The following is a 6524-nucleotide window of genomic DNA, read 5'->3' on the forward strand; positions in this document are numbered from 1 at the left end:
GGTAGGGATAGAGATTCTGGAAGAAAACAGCTCTATTTTCAGTGTGTTTTGCTGTTGTTATTTGCTTTGCTTTGTGTTGGTTGTGGTTTGAGTTTGGAAAAAGAAAAACAGCTCTTGACGAGGAGGTGAATGGAAATCAAACAAGTAAGAGATGCATGAACCATGTATCATGGTTCAGAAATTCAATGGAGGAAAGAATTACAAGGAGTAAGCCAAGGTGCCAGACAGTTATCAGAGGGGTCAAGTTGTGCAGAAACTGTTGAATTGAGGGATTAATATGCATAGAGGCAGTAAAGTACAATGCCACACAAGCAAGGTAGGCAGGACACAGCACAAAAGGGTTATGGATGGGAAGAAATTGAAAATGCTTATTTCAGGCACACTTCTAAAAGAAGCAATCTGCCTTCAAGCAAAGTATGACACTGTGACTAAAAAGACAAAGCTGTTTTCATGAATCCTCTTCATTGTTTACTCTGGGTTTCAGCATGTCTCCTTAACAATGTTGTCAGTGTGCAGAGTAGAACTGCTCCACACGATTTTCAAGGTTGTAACCTTTTGGAAACAGATTGCCAGGCCTGCCTTCTGAGGCACTTCGGGGTGAGTTTGAGTTGCCAATCTTTCAGCCGGTAGTTGAATCCTTAATCACTTGCAACACCCAAATACTCCTTACTTAACAATGTGAGTATGTTAATTATATTGTTTCTCATTATTGCTCTTTTGCATAAAAATAATGCGATTATTGTCCTTGAAATTTTTAAGCTGCAGTTTGAACCAGTTTAATGAAATTCTTTCAAAGACAAAGGAAACAAGTGGTAATTATGCTTCCAGGCAGGTCTTAAAGTAGAAAAGGAAGAAACATAGTTTAAAGGCATTTCAGTCTCTCAGTTCTCCATGCACACTTGCGTCTAATTCAACATTAAGCAAAGGGAGCCAGCATTGCAGAACCCTGCTGACTCTCTGGTAATATCACAACTTAATCTTTACTGAGGTCTGTTATTCCACATCAGGCTCAGCTCCATCCTATCCTGGACAGAATGTTTTAACAATGAACTGACCCTTGCCAATCACTTCCCAAAGTGGCCCCAATCTTACCTTCACTGCTAACTGCAAGCGGAGATCCTTTTTGTTAGCAAAAAAGCTGTTTCTATGAGAACGTTGTAGAGCTCTTAATTCTTGTCCCTTAACTGAGCTGTATGGTTCTGTTGTACCTCTTTCTTACCCAGCTCTGGGAATTTCCAATTTATTCTCTTTACTTAGGTTAGAAGACTGGAAAGTGAAATAGAAACTAACTAAAGAAGGGCAGGGATTTTGAAAGCAGAAAGCAAAGTTAGTGAGTAGTTACATAGGAAAGGGATTTCCCAACAGTGGCTAATGTGCTGCATGCATTTGGCCTGTTTTCTCAGAAACTGCATATTGGTACTGGGACAGATCTTTGAGATCATTTCCAAATTCTGAAATGGAGTTTGAAATGTAGCATTTGACTGCTAACCAGAGGGCTGGCGGTTCAAACCCACCAGCCACTCCTCAGAAGGAAGATTGACAATCTACTTCTGTAGTGATACTGCCAGGGAAACCCAAGGAGAGGTCGTTAGGAGTTGGATCCGACTTGACAACAGTGAGTTTAGTTTGTTTTTTTGGTCTGCTGTAGTGAATATTTCATCAGCTTTGTACAGATGTCATTTGGTGGTTTCTCATCTGAGCCAGTGCTTCATTTCTTCACTGCTTTTGTAATATGAAGCTCTAATTTTCTTGGGACTTATTCATGTACAGCCCAGCATATGGACTTTAAAGTCCATAAGAGTGGAACTCAAAGAGAAATGCTTTCCCATTGTGTCCTCCATGTGGTCTGTACTTAGATGCATTTAATACAACATCTCAGAAAGTTCTTCTGTTGAGATGGCATAACAGTTACAAGAGTTATTAACTCATCAACTTATTTTATTAACTCTCTCTCCTTCACTGATTTACTCTCCTAATCCCTTATCCTGACTCCTTACTCCTTTTCCTTACGTCATTTTATAAAAATAATAACTAATTTTATGCAGACCTTTGTCTCAGGCTCTGAATGTGGGAGATCCCAGGATAAGATGATCCATCCAGTAGATGGACCAGCTTCTGTCAACAGCGAGAAAGCAGCCCCTCATGATGTTATCTTGGAAGTGGGTCACTTGCTGGTTGCAGAGCCATTAGGGCTCTACCCATTAAAAAGTCATTGCCATTGAGACGATTCTGACTCATAGTGACCATATAAAGGCTCTATTGCTGGAGATAAGTGGAATGGTGATAACTTTCCACATGTGGGTGAATCAGAATAAAGGGCAGGTGAAAGATGAAGATTTGGGTCATTTTATGGGATTTAAAACAGTATGATTCCATGGTAATAATATGGATTTTGCAGTTGGCTGACTTTTGTTAATCACATAGAGAGCTTCCAAAAAAAGAAAGAAAATAATATGTTTAATGGGATCCCTGAGCTGCCGTATAAGAAATCTAATTACCCTGAGACTGTCACACTGACCAAAAGGTGGTTCAAACCACCAGCCACACCATGGGGTGGGGGGGGAGATGAGAAGTCTTCTTCTGTAAAGGTTTAAAAAAGAAAGAAAATAATATGTTTAATGGGATCCCTGAGCTGCCGTATAAGAAATCTAATTACCCTGAGACTGTCACGCTGACCAAAAGGTGGTTCAAACCACCAGCCACACCATGGGGTGGGGGGGGAGATGAGAAGTCTTCTTCTGTAAAGGTTTAAGAAAGCCCAAACCAAATCCATTGCCACTGAGTTGATTCTGACTCATAGCAACTCCCATAGGGTTTCCAAGGCTGTAAATCTTTGTGGAAATAGATTGCCTTATCTTCCACCCCCAGAGCAACTGGTGGGTTTGAACCACTGACCTTCTGGTTAGCAGCTAACTTCCTTAGCCACTACACCACCAGAGCTCCTTTCTTTAGTTGAAGCCATTTGGAAAAGATATTTCACCCAGCCAAGCCTGTCCTAATTTATCTAACCTACATAATCATGTAGTCATGAGGTACAATCAGATGCTGGCCAAAACTTTCTTCAGGCCAGTACCCTGTGCTATTTCCTTCATGTCCTTGGGCTTTACATGTTGCGGCATGGATCTCCTGTTAGAATCTGCTCTGTTCTCATTCTGACACAAAATGGAAGCTAGAACCTGTGAGACCATCCTTCATCATTAAGAGATGGGAGCTGATAAATAAATGCTTTCCTTTTTCAACTTCTTGAGGGAACAGTCCTGAAATACATTTTTTAATTTCATCAGATGCTTCCAATGGAACCGAATAGTTGTCTTACATAACTGGCCAGCTTCATAGCCCATTCTTTCATTGGAAGACCCTCTTTCCTTGGTTGACTCTATTCCTCATTCATGCTCCCTGGCATCATATTACCAATTCAACCACCTGAATACAAGCATTTATTTCAGGCTCTGCCCTCAGAGAAACTAAAGCGAAGATAATTGGAATTTATTTTCTTAAATACCCAAGAAAACAATATCATACAAACTTTACTAAAGTGAGTTTAGGTTCTTCTCCTATTGCTTTACTCTTCCTGCTCCGAATGTCTTTTACTTTAATAACAACTTTTGTATCCATATTAGACATTTGTGTTCCTATTTATCTAATGACATGCATATAGGAAGTGATAATTCCATTTTCAAAATAGATTCAGAATCTGATCACTTTGTAGCGCTTTTCCTATTGCTTCTCTGGTACAAGCCACCATCATCTCTCTAAACCAAACCAAACTCACTGCCGTGATATCAGACCTGACTCATAGCAACCCCTCTTTGAGTTTCCGAGGTGGTATCACTATGGAAGGAGATTGCCCAACCTTCCTTCCGGGGAGTGGCTGGTGGGTTTAACTGCCAGCCTTCTGGTTAGCAGTCAAGTGCCTTACACACTATGCCACCAGAGCTCCTGCCATCATCTCTAGTCAAGATTATTGTAGGAAGCTCTAACAGGTCTTTCTGCTTCTACCGTTTCACTCTTGCTTCCTTCCAGCATCCACTGTGGTCCTTTTTACAGTGAAAATCAGACCTTGTAATTTCACTGCTTAAAACTTCTCAATGACTTTATTAAATTTTTATAAAATTCTTTTTAAAAGAACAGTTTTCTTAGTGGCTCAATACATCTGGCTCCTGCACTCTTTCTCTTGTCTCATCACCTAATGTACTTTGATGCCTTCTTGTTATTCCTTGAAATATGCCAAAGATGTTTCCAGCTCAAGACATTGCACTTATTGTTTCTTCTACCTGCAAAGTGCTTCATTCAGATATCTGCATGGCTACTCCCTGTCTTCTTTCAAATCTTTGCTCAAAAATCAAAAGTCTATAACACCTTCTTGAACTTTCTAATTAAATTTGCAAATTCCCTTTACCTCCCACCCAAATTCCTATCTCTTTCCTCTCTTTTTTTCCACAGCACTCATCATTATCTGATAATGTCTGGTGTATTTTACTTGTTTATTTATTTCCTGTCTCCTTCCATTAGAATGTTCCATGTGATATGCCATTGTGTCTATTTTGCTCACTGCTGTACTCTAGCACATCAAGTGCCACCAAGCATGAAATAGCTACTCAGTAACTAATGATTATTATGAATTGTGTCTCCAAAAATGAAATGTTGAATTCCTAATCCACCAGTCTGTGAATATGATCTTGTTTGGAAATGGGATATTTGAAGATGTGATCAGTTAAATGAACATGAGGCCACACTAGGATTATTGTTGCTGTTAAGTCGTGTCAAGTCAGTTCTGGCTCATCATGACACTATGTACAACAGAACAAAGTGCTGCCAACTCCTGTGCCATCCTCATAACCATTGCTGTTTAAGCCCATTGTTGCAACTACTGTGTCAACCATCTCATTGAGAGTCTTCCATTTTTATGCTGATCCTCTACTTTACCAAGCATGATGCCCTTCTCCAAGAATATCTAACCTATATTTCCTCTTTTCCCCTTGACAAGTCTCCATCAGCTTTGGCATCCATTACCTTTTCTTACCATTGTCATCAATGGGTCTCCTGGTTTCTCCTTTTCCCACATTTGTTGTTGACTTTAATACTCTACCCTCTATCTCCCATCTCATAACTATTATTGTCAAATATAGTGACTTTGCCATATGTGGGAATGACCAATTATTCCCTCTCAGTTCTTTGATTTCTACTCCTTCAAGAACATTTTTCTCCATCCAAATGAAGCCCCATCTATTCGCATAGTCAAAAATTTTAATAGACTTTATTTTTTAGAGAAGTTTTAGGTTTATAGAAAAAATATGCAGACAGTACAGAGTTCCCATGTGTCCTGCACTTCATTTTCCCTATTAACATCTTTTATTTCTGTGGTTTAATTGTTATAATTAATGAACTAACATTGTTGCATTATTAACTAAAGTCTGCAGTTTACATTAAGGTTCACTCTTCATATTGTACAATTCTATGGATTTTGACAAATGCTTAATGTAATGTGTCCACAATTACAGTATCATACACAATAGTTTACTGATCTTAAAGCACTTAAAAATAACTAAAATAGCCAGACTTTCTGCAACTAGCTCTCATAGTGGTGTTGTTAAAGCATTGAGCTGCTAACAAAAAGGTCAGTGGTTTGAATCCAACAACTGCTCCATGGGAGAAAGATGAGGCAGTCAGCTTCTGTAATAATTTAGAGCCTTGGAAACCCTACAGGGCAGTTCTACTCTGTCCTATAGGGTTGCTGTGAGTCAGAATTGACTCAATGGCAATAGGACTGAGTTTTTGGTTCTGGAACTAAGAGGTCTTTATTGAATCTGCAAAATCATCCTGGCCAACTCCAGCATTCTAAGGGAAGGAACTGTGTCTCAGAGAAGTTGAAGGACCTGCTGAGTTGTCTCTTGCTGAGACATGAGCATAGTTACATGTTTCATTGAAGCCAAGACCAGTGAAAAGTAGCCAGACATCCCTCAGCTGCTCACATCCCCACAATTACTCCCTCAGTCAGAACCAAAGAAGTTTTTTGTTTTTTTTCTTGACATGCCTCTGTCAGCTCTTCCTGGTTCTTCTCAGCAGTTCAACTTAATCCTTTTTTGGTATTTGCAGATGTCTTTGAAGTACGAAGAGCTTATGACCTCTGAAAACTGAGGAAATTATTTTAGAAATAAATTTGGTGAGGGATTCCACAATTCAGGCTTCCATGTGAAAAGGCAGCAATGAAGCAGGTGATAGGAAAAGGCTGATGTAATGCAGAGGCTGCTTGACACAGAAGTCACCAAAGAAACTAAATTCTCATAGCTCTAAAAACTGCATGCAAGGATGATTGTGAAAGTGTCATTCTTTTAAGTTTATTCACAAATGTTTGAGGTAAACTAGTCCCCACAATGTGCTAGACACTTTTTCTAGGCACTGGAGGCTAACCAGGGAGAAAATATAAACCTGAGCACCACAATTGGCAAGTTATGACAAAGATGTGTAATGAGAAGTGAACTTGAGCAAACTCATCAAGGGATAAAATTTTATGTAATCAGATT

The sequence above is a fragment of the Orycteropus afer genome, unplaced genomic scaffold (genome assembly GCF_000298275.1).
Source record: "Orycteropus afer afer isolate SDZICR_OR568_19922 unplaced genomic scaffold, OryAfe1.0 scaffold00482, whole genome shotgun sequence".
Taxonomy (NCBI): Eukaryota; Metazoa; Chordata; class Mammalia; order Tubulidentata; family Orycteropodidae; genus Orycteropus; species Orycteropus afer.